The sequence below is a fragment of the Diceros bicornis genome, chromosome 21 (genome assembly GCF_020826845.1).
Source record: "Diceros bicornis minor isolate mBicDic1 chromosome 21, mDicBic1.mat.cur, whole genome shotgun sequence".
NCBI lineage: Eukaryota > Metazoa > Chordata > Mammalia > Perissodactyla > Rhinocerotidae > Diceros > Diceros bicornis.
In genome coordinates this window covers 5,926,234-5,939,176 of record NC_080760.1, presented here as the reverse complement: position 1 = coordinate 5,939,176, position 12,943 = coordinate 5,926,234, and the positions used below count along the sequence as shown (strand labels likewise).

The window sequence follows — 12,943 nt, the reverse complement described above, 5'->3', positions numbered from 1 at the left end:
GGCTATAGTAAGAAATCCTATGATTATACAGGCAACAATTTAAAATCCAGTCCATTTCCATTGTCCACAACATGGAGAGACCAGCCATGAAAATAGGTCAGTGATCTCGGGGGCCTTTGGTATCTATTCAAAGATTTGGGTAATATTATGCAATATTTTAACCTCTTGGGCCATTTGGTGGAGGTAGGTTTGAACTTCTCTGGTGATGTACACTCAGCAAGTGGTTCTAGGAAAGGCACCAACCCCTCCTTCCTTGGCCAGTATAGACAGTCTAGGGCCAGGCCATTTTCTAAAACCATTTAGGCGAGAGACTCATGAGACTGTTGTTCAAGGGCTAGGATATGTTCTTATGGAGTTGTTGTCCATGTTGTGTTAAGGTTGTTGATACCTCTTAGTTGCCTCAGTTTCCTGATTTTGTGTGGGTAGGGCCACCACACCTGTGCCCAGTCCAGTCAGTCAATCCTAGTAGAACTGAACACCCAGTGCTATAGGACTGACATTGTTTCTATGGGTTGATGGTAGCTAGTCAGAGCAGGAAACTCAAAGGACCTGCGAAATGAGAGAAGCAGGCTGAGAGAGAGACAATAATGCATTACACAATACAGCCTGGAGAAAGCTGTTCACGGGGTTGAGGAAGAGAGAAGCTCACTGGATGAGAGCCTTGTGATATCAGCCCACAGTAAAACCCAAAAGTGGATGCTCCTGGTGTGAAATATTCCTTAGGTGTCTTGAGGTAAAACCAGTAATTTGCACCCATTCACTGGTTACCTGTGCTATATGATTTCAGAGGTTATGGTTAAAGTGTTTGTGGGCCAAGAGCTGTCTGGGCCTGGGCACAAAATCACCAAGGTGGCCTCAAAGGCTGCCCCAAAATGACCCCTCAAGGAGCAGTTGGGGCAGAAAGTGCGGGGATAATTTTGAAGGAAGCCTGGGGCAAAGATGTTGTTGTTCGATGGAGTTGGCTACTAGTGAGTGTCTCCGCAGGGTAAGCCCTTCATCTGGGGTACAGTAGGTGATTGGAGGCCAAGTGACAGACCCTGTGACTCATGATTCCCAGTGCACAGGCAGCCCTCTCAGCCCACTGGACATAAATGGTGATGGTGTTTGTGAAGCATCTTGATGGCTGTATGGAAGGTATAGGGGACGTGTGGTGGGAGATGCCATGATAGTGTCGGGAGGAGCTGTGTGTGAGATTACGGTGTTGAAGGGGAAGGATTGGAGGCAGGTGCAGTGGGTGTGTGACCAACAATGGTCAGTGAAAGGACAGCTGGGGTGTAACTGGGGAAATCAAGGACCAACAGAAGTCATGTGTTTAAAACAAGACACCAGGGCCTGCCCAGTGGCTTAGCGGTTAAGTGCGCATGCTCCGCTACTTTGGGCCCGGGTTCAGATCCTGGGTGCGCACTGACTGGCACACCCAGTCCTTGCAAATTTCCCACATGCATTTTACATGCATTTTCTCTTCTGTTGATGGTCCATGAGTTCTAAGGAAATGGTGAAGGCACAGTGAGGAGGAATTGTGGGTTTCTGCACGACTACATCTAGGAGTGCCGCCCCCTCAACCTGAACAACCACCCGGCACTGCTAGAAATGAAAGACATCCCATCACCATGGATTGGAAGACTCCTTATTGTGACGATGTCAACATTATCCAAAGAGATCAACAAATCCAGTGCAGTCCTTACCAAAATCCCAAGGACGTTTTGTGCTGAAATAGAAAAAAACCCATCCTAAAATTCTTATGGAATCTCAAGTAAGCCCAGATACCAAAAATAATCTTGAAAGAAGGTACTAAGTTGGAGGACTGATTCTTCCTGATTGAAAACTTACTACAAATCTACAGTATCAAAACTGCATTGTCATAGCATAAAGACAGACATATTGACCAATGGAAACAGAATTGAGAGCCCAGAAATTAACCCTCACTCGTGATCAAACGATGTTTGACAAGGGTGCCAAGATTATTCAAAGGGGAAAAGCCTTTTCAACAAGTTGTGCTGGAAAATGTGGATATCTACATGCAAAAGAATCAACTTGGACCCTTACCTAACACCATATACAAAGCTTAATTCCCAATAGATCAAAGACCTAAATGTAAGAGCTAAAACTATAATACTCTTAGAAGAAAACATAAGACAAAACTTTACAAGATAGGATTTGGTAATGATTTCAAGGATATGACCCCCAAGGAGCAGCCAATAGAATAAGAAAATACACATGCTGGACTTCATGGATATTAAAAAGTTTTGTATCTCAAAAGACATTATCAACAGTAAAAGCACAACTCACAGGATGGGAGACCATATTTGCAAACCATGTGTCTGACAAGGGCTTAATATCCAGAATAGATAGAGAACTCCTAAACTCAACAACAAAAATCAAACAACCCAAATCAAATTTGAACAAAGTACATGAGTAGACGTTTCCTCAAAGAAGATCTGCAAATAACCAATAAGCCTATGAAAAGACGCTCATCATCACTAATCATTAGGGAATGCAAATCAGAAATACAGTGAGAGACCACCTCACATTCATTGATCAAAAAAAAAAAAAAAAAGATGGCGTCCAAAAAAAAAAAAAGAAGAAGAAGAAGAAAAAGAATAGAACCAGTGTTGGTCAAGATGTGGAGAAGTTGGAACCCTTGTGCACTGTCTTGGGAAGATAAAATATATAGTTGCTGTAGAAATCAGTATAGCAATTCCTAAAAAAAAATTAAAAATATAATTATATAGGACCCAGCAATTTCAATTCTGGGTATATACGCCCCCAAAGAGTTGAAAGCATATTCTTCAAAACATATTTCAACACCCATATTCATAGCATCAGTATTCATAATAGGTAAAACATAGAAGCCACCCAAGTATCATAACCGAGGAAGGGCTCGCTGCCCAATGCACCCCTTAAGCCAACCATGAGATACCGCTCTTGTAGAAGGGAAAAAGCTTTATTACGAGGTTGGCCAGCAGGGAGACAGGAGCCAAAGGTTAAATCCTTCTCCCCAATGGGCCGTTGAAAGGGCTTTTTAAGGGCAAAGGAGTGGGTGTGGGAGGTTGGGGGCAGTCCTACGCGTTTTGCGCAAGTAGATTTTCATGTTCTGTCATACATCCCACGTTCAAAAGGCAGTGTCCTTAACATGATTGGCAGCTGAGTTCTTGGTCCCCTACGTCATCCTCCAGTCACTTGACTCAAACAGCAGTGATGGTTTGTGTCTTGCCAGCCGTCTTGTGGTCTCACTGGTTCAAACCAGTTGAAACTTGCTCAAGGAGGAAAAACGGAGTTTCTGAAAAACAACTCATGGCCCAAGACTAGATCCTTAGTAAATATATGGAACGTGGCTTAAGAAAGTAGTCTCCAGGGGACCGTTGATAAAAGTCTGGTTGGGGCCCCATTTGATTTTGGGCTTGGTTTTGGGCCCGGCTAGGCTATCTGTCCAGGGATGTATGGATATGCAAAATGTGGTATATACATAAAATGGCATATTATTCATCCTTAACAAAAGAAGGAAAGTCTAAGATATGGCACACCATGGATGAACCTTCAGGATATTACTCTAAATGAAATAAGCCAGTCACAAAAATACAACCTTGTGTGATTTCCCTTCTATGATGTTCCTGAAATCGCTAGATTCAGAGAGACAGAAAGTAGAATGGTGTTTGCCAGGGGCTGGGAGGAGGAGGAATGGGGGGTTATTCATGAATGGGTATAGAGTTTCAGTTTTGTAGGATGAAAAGACTTCTAAAGATGGATCGTGGTGATGATTGCACAGCAATATTAATGTCTTCAATACACTTAAAACATACTTAATGTATCTATGGGGCCTGATGACTTGTCCTGGCTGAGCACACGCTTGTGCTGTTGCACATCTTACCCCTCACTGTGCAGTTGGGAAAATAGCCCAGAAAGAGGCAAGTACTGGCCCAGACCACAGGAGGTAGTCTGGGTCCCAAAGACTAGACAGAGCTCCAGCTTCTTTGGCCAAAGCTCCGCCCTTTCCCTCAGGTCTCCTTTGGCAATGAGAGGCATTAAGATCTTAGAGGATTGCTGCCCACCCCTCTCCATATGAGATCATTTTCCTCTCCTCATCATAGCATGTGCATAGGCACCCCCACTCACACTGAATTCTCATGTGGGGGCCATGGAGGTGCAGTCAAGAAAGAGCTGACCCGGAGGAAGTGACAAGAGGCAGGAGGGAGAGAGATGGGAGGCAGCTCTCCCAGGGGACCATGGCATTCGTTCTCCTAGATACATGCCCAGAGATGGGCAGAGGAATCCCTAGGGTTCCTAGGTTTCTGCCTATCTGTCTGTTCCAGACCCATCCTTGGCCCAGCCTGGGGAGCACAGGACTGGGATCCTGCAGTCCACCTCTGTGGGCACCCAGAACTGTGATGAGTCCATCCTCCCCTTGTGTAGGCATTGGGAACAGGAGAGAATACCTCAGTGAGGGTCCTCCTGTATAAAATGGAGTGTATCCAGCAGGTGACTCCAAGTGTTCCATGCACTCGCAATGTGTCTGTTGGACTAGGTTCTCTGTTGGTGACCTACTGTGCTCTGAAATGTTGAGAAGATGCTTTCCACCCACTTGAGATCATTTAGAACTGAGGAGACATGGGGGCATAGGTGGATGAGAACTGGGTATAAGGAAGAAGATGCCAGGGCACTGGACACCAAGTCTAGAGATGAGGGAGAAGACCAGTTCTTGTTGGATCTTCGGGGTCCTCATCTGGAGGCAGGGGGGAGTCATTGTCCTGGTTGAGGTTGGATGCCTCAGGAATGAAGAAGACACCTGGGGGGGGACAGCAAGATGGGGGGAAAGGTAGGCTCCCAAGATTCACCCCACTCTCTCGAAGCTGACAGGTCCTGCTCCTTTACCTCTGGGACCCTGGAGAGCCTCTGCCTTGAGGACATCTGAAGAATGGTTCCTTTCTGTTTGGTGGAGTTTTGGTGAGGGCTGCAGTGCTAGTGCTGGCCACCAGGGGGCGGGCAGCCTCTTGTGTCAGTGGTGGCAAGTTAGATTTTGTTTTTATTTTTTTCAGTTGTATTGAGATATACTTGATATACAGCACTATGCAAGTTAACATTGCTGTGTGGTACATTTGAAAGTTGCTAAGAAAGTAGATCCTAAAACTTCTCATCACCAGGAAAAAATCTTTTATATTTTCTTGGTGATTGATGTTAACTAAACTTATTTTGGTAACCATTACATAATATACATATACATCAAGTCCTTTCCTTCTCCTGTAAACCCGGAATTTACACGGTGTCCACTGAACTTTTCTTGACCTCCTGGAGCAGAGAAGAGTCAAGCAGAGGTCTTTCTGGCTGTCCCTCTGCCTCAGAAACAACTTGTACCTCCTATTTCTAGTGTTCATCTCCACAATCACAGTTGGTCAGAAGCAGGGAGAGGGGTGCAAGATCTTCCCATGTACTCATTCAGCAGCTGTGCACTGAGCACTCACCCTGTGCCAGGTGCCCTGGTGGGCCAAAGTGCAGGATGAAAATGACCAAGTGGTCCCTGCCTGCCAGGAGCTCACAGCCTAGAGGGGAAATGGACAAAAGCAAAAACAGGAGCAAGAAAAGAGCAAGTGCTGTAGAGAAACACATCAGGGGGCTGTGAGGGTGGGCTGGGCATCACTGGGTAGGAGGGTCTGAAAGGCCTCACTGGGGTGACGTTTTCTGGGACCAGAATCACAAGAGGGAGCCAACCCTTCAGGGGTCTGGGAGCAGTGTGTCAGGGGGATGGCACCACTGGTCCTGAGTCTCACAGGCAGAAGTGAGTTTGGCCAGAGGAGGTTAGAAATGTGGCCAGTGCAGCTGGAGGGAGGCTGGGAGGAGAGAACAGGAGCTGGGGTGGAAGGTAGGGCCAGGGCCTGGTAGGCTGTGTCAGTTACCTTTCCCTCTCTGACTTCATTGCCCCTAACATTGCATTTCAAAACTACAAATGTTGACTATCTCACAATTTGTGTGGATCAGCAATCAGGCACGTTTCAGCTTGGTGCCTCTGCCTCAGTGAGTTGAACAGGTTGGTGCTGTGGCCTCAACTGAGGCTCAACTGGGGGAGGACTAGCCCCAAAGTTCACTCTCAGATTTCAGGGTTCAGTTTGGACTGAGAGTCTAAGTTTCTTTCTGTCTGTTGGCCTGGGCACACCTGTGCTTTTCTCCTCTATAGGCCTCCACATTGGGCAGTCCCAAAACACTGGTATTTGATTCCTCAGTTACAAGGATTCGACAAAGAGAGAGAGAGAGATGAAACATGAAAGACGGAGTAAGAGGAAGTGAGAGACTTGTGTAGTTAAAATTTAGACAAGACATCCCATCACTTTGGCTGTTATTATGTTCAGAAGCCAGTTACTAACTACTTAGTGGTTCCACGGGGATGGCTATACCATGGGTGGGGCTTACTGGGTACCACTGTGGAGGCTGCCCACCTCATAGGCCAAGATGAGGCACTTGGGTCTCATTCTCCATAAAACAGTAAACAATTGAATGGTTTAATGCCACAGGATGGCAGTATCTAAATTTCCATTAGTTTCAACCCCCTCATGATGCTGACCTGAAAGTGATGCCAAGTTGGGAGTGACTGTTCCAATATCACATTGCTAGAACCCAGGCCTGTTTTGAGTGGTGTTCTGTGCTACCTGTCACCCCTTCTTGTTATTCTTCCATCTCTAATTTTGTGCCTTATGTACATGTGACACCAGCCCACAGGGGTAATAGATATTATCTCATATACACCAGGTGAGGTCCCTAGGAAGCAGATTCTAGCCTGATGCCCCTGGTGTAGGTTTGGAGACTGGGGAGGACCTGAGAGGCACAAGGACTATCCCAGGATGAAGAACTGGTAAGTTAAAGGATGTCTGCATTCATCTCTGTCTCCTCAAAGCAAGGACCTGAGTTAGGTTTCTAGGGAGGTGGGGCTAGGGCTGTGTAGGCTCCTTGTGTACAGTTCAGGAAGTGACATGAGAGAGGAGGGTGAGCAGCCCGGGCTCAGGCGGCAGCTCTGGAGAAATCTGATTGAGGTAAGGGGTCCAGGTATAGGAATCTTGAAAAATGACCGCATCTCCTTGGTCCTAGGCCTCAACAGATCTTTGAACTCTGGTAACCAGGCACCCACAGTCCCCCATCCAGCTCACTTGATGGGAGACAGTCGAGGCAAAAATGTTTTGTTTTTGTATCCCAACTTTTGCAGGATCTGGGCTCAAAAAAGCCCAGAAAAAGAATCTTTTTGATTGTTGCCTACATTGGCTCAGCCCTCATCCCTGACGCCTCTGGGTGTCTGACAGGAGGCAGTGAAGGGTAACATAGGGCAGCCCAGGAAAGGTTAGTGCAGACCAGGACACAACGGTGATCCCACCTGATCAACCCCAAAATCCAGGCCCCTCATCGTGTGTTTGTGTGTGTTTGTGTGTCTGTGTGGTGTGGGGAAGGCAGGGTATGTGGGGCAGGCCATTCCTGGGCAGGAGCTGGTTGTTAGGTGTCGGAAGTCTGGTGGGTCTGTCATGTTCATACCCAGTCATGGCTGGCAGCATGAGAAGGTGAGCTGCTCAACTCGTATGTTATTGAGCCCTAGAGGTTTCATCTCCTTCCCTTTCTGACCAGAGTTCTTTGCCAGGATGTCCTCTGTGCCTGAACTGAGGAGCAGACTTTCCCTTGGGGGTTGACCACAGTGGCAGTGTGCAGGCAGCCCCTAATTCCCTCTGGCCCAGCTCCCAGGCAGTCTTTGCAGAACTCCACTCAGGAGGTCATCGAGTAGCTGCCCAATGGTTTCAAGTCCACCAACTCGCTAGACAAGGGGCAGGTGCATGAGGCCACCCACACCATCCAGTGCTGCTCTAAGATGAGAACAGGAGCAGAGGGCCTCCACACTCAGGACCTTGAGATGATGGGGTTGGACCAGAACTAGGGTGGGACCAGTCAGGAGCTGTCTCTTTTTCAAGCTAAAGGGGATGTACATGCAGGAAACCTTGCCTGATTCAGAGCTGAGCTGCTGTGACCCTCTTTCCTTTGACTGGTGTGAGCTTCTGGAGGTCACTGAGGCAGAGCCAGAGGGTAAGGGGGACTGCAGGCTGGCTATTCCTGGAAAGGAAGTGGGATCTTTCCTGTATTTAGAAGGACACATGGAAAGTCAGCTATGTGAGTGAACCTTTCTCTTTATCCCGCTCCAGCGCCAGGTGCAGAGCTTCAGCCAGCAGCAGAAGCAGAGCAGTGGGCAGTGGTGGAGGTAGAGCTGGCTCCAGCTCCGTTGACACCACCCTCTCTAGCACTGGAGCCAGTGTCCCCTCCATCAGCAGTGTTGGAGCTGGAGCAAGGGCCGACATCGGCTGCAGCAGGAGTGGGAGCTGCTGAGCTGGAGTCACCTGGACCATCATTTCTAGTGGGAAGTCCATCTCCACCTGTGGCTAAGAAGCATGAGAAGAAGCCCAACCTACGGCCTTCCCTCCTAAGCTGGTGGTGGAGCAGTTGACCGTGATGGATGTGGTGAGCAGGTGGGCTCTCAGGGTGGGTGGGGTAGGCCTTCACTCTGCCATCATTGCCCCAGACCTCATCCAGTCTCCTATGATCTGGGCCCGAATCCTGGCTCCACCCCTTACCAACCATACGACCTGGGCAACTTTCTGAACCCCCAACATTTGCTGTCCACCTGCAGAGGGTAGAGGTGGACACTATCAGGACCTGCTGCACAGAATGGTTGTGCCGGCTCCATGAGGTAGAAGAGACGGAAGGGTGAGCAGGGCCTGGCACATCAGTGGTGGAGGGGAACTCACTGTGTGCAGCCAGGTCCCTGGTGGCCCAACCTTCTGCTCAGGAGGCTCAACAGCCTCAGGAATTATTAGACACCTGATGTGTACTTCACTATGAGGGAGACAGACAAGGCCCGTGGTGTAGCTGCCACAGGGGAATGTGCATCAGAATGGGGAGTGGGACCAGAGGGGGGATCAGGTTGTTGGAAGATACCCCCTTGGGATGAGCCAAGCTGAGCCACCATCTGGAGCTTGGAGTTAGCCAGGACGGGATGGATGCAAATGCCCCTCTCCCTTCCCTGCCAGTATTGGGTCCTGGGTCATCTTCTGCTGGGTGCCTGCAGTGACAGAGAAGAAAAGCCAGGGACTCGAACGAGGCTCAGGCCACATCATGAGCTTCCTGAGCTCCAGCTCTAAATTGTGACCCCTGTGTGGGACTTTGTGGGCTGTGGACACAGAGCTAGGGTGTGGTAAGGCTGGGTGACACTCCCCCTGTTCCCCAGGAGCCCTTCCAGAAGGTGGTGCCCTCTCAGTGTCTGGGCTCCACCTGGGGCAAGAGGAACAAGTCCGGCAATGAGCACCTGGCACACACCGTCCGGGCCAATATCGACCACTTCAGAAGGGTGGCCAACCTCGTCATCACCACCTGCCTCGGGGTCCCGAGCATGATGGACCAGGACAGGGCGAGGGTGGTGGAGCGCTGGATCCAGGTGGCCCAGGTGTGCTGTGGCAGGCCCAGTGGAGCCCCTCTCTGGAGCCTTAGGAACTGCCTCCACCTTTATCAGCTCCCAGGATTGCAGTGTGTGGTCTAAGCCCCTGCAAGTCCCTAGGTCCTTCCTGCCAGGAGCACGCTGATTTTGACTCCAGGTCCCAGTGCGGGGATGCTCACTTCCTACGTGACTCCCTCCTTGGGTTGAGCTAAAATCCTCCTCCTTGTGAGTGTTACACTTTGGGTCCTAAATGTGCCCTTCTGGGGCTCCCTGAACATCTGTCTATTCCAGGAGGGGAGATTTAAATAGAAGGGTACTGAAGCTAGAGCAAGCAGGGCTCCAGCGCCCCACCTCACAGCTCATTCTCTTCCCTTCCCCAGGAGTTCGAGATCCTGAAGAACTTCTCCTCGCCCCGCACTGTCATCTCTGCTCTGCAGAAAACATCCATATGCCACTTGAAGAACACATGGGGGAAGTTTCCTGGTGTGTAGTGCCCCTCTCCATAGGAGGACCAGGGTGGATGGGGGATCTCCTGAATGTCTGCCATTGGCCCCTCAGTCAGGTGGGAACCCCTGGGAGGCAGCAAATGATGAGGACAGGGCCTGGGCCTCAGCAGTGGGTCTCTAAGTCTCCCGGGGTCCTTAGTGCACCAGTTCTGCTTCAGGACTCGGTTTCCCTAAATGCCAGGTACTGGAGTGAGCCACATTGGAGATTTTCAAGTGTTTATAGCAACAGAACTCTGTGCCCAGTTGAAACTCAAAGTGGTCAAAAGAGAGCTGCTCTGTAGAGCTGGGGAATGGATACCCCAGTGACCAACAGGAGAGCCCCCTCCCAGTCCCACGAGACCTTAGCGCTCAGAGGAGCTCAGTGAGAGCACTCCTCCAGGCAGTTTGAATCTCTCAGGTTGTCAAAGAAAAGGATATGCACTTAGACCCCTCACATTATCCCTAAATTTATCCTTCCATCTTTCCCTTCCCCTCAGGGAGAGCTCTGAAAAATTTAAGGAGCGCTATAGCCAAGACGTGTCCTTGAACAGAGAACTGATGACCAAGGTAGAGTGGAGGCTGGGGGTCTGGAAAGAGAGGAGGGGCCGGGGGGGAGGGGGACTGAGCAAGCTGTGGTTTTGATAATTTCTCACTTGAACTTTCTCTGAAACGTTCCCGTCTATCTTGTCCAGATTAACAAGCAGAGGGATCTGTTCTGCCCATGGGCAGGTGGGGTGCCATTTTTGGGCAGGAGGCCTTGGTCATGGGACACAGTGGTGTTGGCTGGGCTGTTCCAGGACGAGTTGCCGAGCTGGCGCCATCAGCAGGTCCCTGGCTTCCACTCACGTCCATCCTGCTGGATATAGCTTCTTCCAGGCTGTTGGGTGGTTGGGTGGGTTTATCCCTCAGCTTAAACCTGTCCTCAGGAAGCCAGGCCCCTGCTGCTCCTTCTATCTTCACCATGTCTCCAAGGGGAGGGCACACTGCCTGCCCCAGGGACGGGCACAGCAGGGGATTCCCCTGGCCCAGGTGGACAAACAGGCTGCTCATCCTTGGATCTGAACAGCTGGACCAGAGACAGATGTGTGTGCATTGTGGGACTCCCCCCTGGACCCCTAGAGCAGTCACTCGAGTCAACCACAGGAGTCTCACCTGAGTGCCTGGTTGGCAATGATATAGGCCCCAGGTGGCTTATGAGTAGCGTCTAGGCAACTGGTGGATTCTTAGTGGATCCTGCTGAAAGGACATTAGGAGCTTCATGTAAATGGGGAAGCAAAGCATCCTGTCACCCCCTTCCCTGTTGATCAGAGGTAGCACCTTGTGGGTCCAGTTCCTGAGTGGATAAAGAAAGAGTTCAGTGCAGGCGAATATCCTGAGTGGTTCTTTGGGGAGGAGAAGGGTTTGGCATTGCCTCTGTCCGGCATGGGGGCCAGGAAAAGAATGTGGGAGCTTTCTGCCTGCTCCACCTGGAGGGGTGAGGGCCAGAACAATGATGACAGTCATGCGACAGTGAGTCCTCAGGAAAACCTGTGAGGTAGCTGGAGTTCTCACACTTTCTAGATGAGGAAACAGGCTCGGGGAGGCCAGGCCAAAAGCCCGAGCTCACACCCAGAGTGAGAGTTGGAGCTGAGCTTGTTCTGGAATCATAAGACCTTGCAGGGTGGAGTGGCATTGGTTCCAGTTCACTCGAGTCAGATGTTCAGGGTCAGAGGCCAGTGGTGCTCGAGAGAAATGGGGTGAGGGGAGTATGGTCTCGCTGACACTGTCCTCGACTCTGGCAGGAGGGGCCCTCCACGTTTGCCCCCCGGAGAGCAACCCCCAGAGAGTGCAGGAGAAGCAGCAGCAGCAGCAAGTGAGTATGCCTGTGGGGGATGGGCTCTGCCCTCCCAGCCGGAGGCCTCAAATCAAGAGAGGAGGTCCCTTCCTCCTGGTGCCACAGTGTCTGAATCCCCCAGTAGAAGTGACCAGGAGGGGGGCCTGGAAGAGCTGGTGTAGGATGGATTTGTTGTGGGGAGGGCCAGGGACCGCATACCCTGTGATTTGCCAGAAGCCGGCCCTGGGAGGTGAGGAGGAGGAGTGTGGTGTTCTTGGGGTGTGAAGGGAGGAAGAATTGAGGGGAGGCTGCTAAGGGTCCTAGGCTGCTCCCCGTGGGAACCCTGGGGTGGGCCAGGAGGCTGAGGGTGAGGACTTTTCAGGGGAGGGTCTGCAGGGGGCCGACTTGAGAGCAAGGGCTCATCCCACCCGCACCCCGATGTCACAGGGTGTTGTCCCCTATCTTGGCACTTTCCTCGGTGACCTGCAGATGCTGCACCTGGAGATGGGTGATTATCTCGAAGTGGATGAATCTGAGGACCAGGCAGGAAGGACCAGGATCCTGAGCCTGGGGATGCGTGAGCCCCCGAACTGAGCTCTGAGCTCTCAGCACTTGGCACATCTCCTCTCATGAGAGCCTCGCAGCCGCCCCTGGGAGCTGGGGCATCAGGCCCATCTTAGGGATGAGTGAACAGAGGCTCCGCCTGAGACATCCATTCTCGTTCCTCAGGCTGGGGAAGCTCAGAGCTGCCTGATGGCACAGCTGCGTGAGGTTTTATCTGAGCTGGACTCTGCCTGTCCCTCCCATGCTGCCCGTGGAGGGAGAGAGAAGTTGGGACCCCCCAAGTCAGGCAGCACATAAGTGGCTGAGCAGTCCCCTCTGCCTGAGGCCTCAACCTCCAAGTCCGTCATCAGAGAGGGTTGTGCTGCCAGGTCCCTCAGCCTCCCCCCATGTCCTACTACTCTGGAGCCCAGAGCCCATCCTAGGTCCAAGTCCTGTTTTCTCTGCATGCCCCGCCCCCTCTGGGGACCTGGCAGTAATGCCACATGAGAAGGGCAGGGCATAGGGGGCTAGTCAGTCTAGGGGGCTCTGTCTGATGGACTCTGGCTGTCTGCCTTCCAGGGGAATGAGATCAACCTTGAGAAGAGGACTGAGGAGCAGCTGTGGCACTCCCTGCAGGGGAGGGGAAGGAGGTGG

At 51.0% G+C, this 12,943-nt stretch overlaps 1 protein-coding gene across 6 annotated transcripts in view; it reads left to right on the top strand.

Annotated features, from left to right (window-relative positions):
- Window positions 1–12,943, top strand: part of LOC131419429 (ral guanine nucleotide dissociation stimulator-like) — a 303,875-nt gene that overhangs the window by 267,722 nt on the left and 23,210 nt on the right. The window contains exons 1-3 of one of the 6 annotated variants that reach the window (XR_009223223.1): window positions 8,704–8,721; window positions 9,242–9,931; window positions 10,431–10,500. The exons of 4 other annotated variants lie outside the window; for them this stretch is intronic. The gene's annotated coding sequence lies outside the window, so the exon portion shown is untranslated. Of the gene's footprint in view, window positions 1–8,703; window positions 8,722–9,097; window positions 9,932–10,430; window positions 10,501–12,943 lie in introns of those variants that run through there. One more of the 6 variants, XR_009223222.1, reaches the window with a different exon arrangement.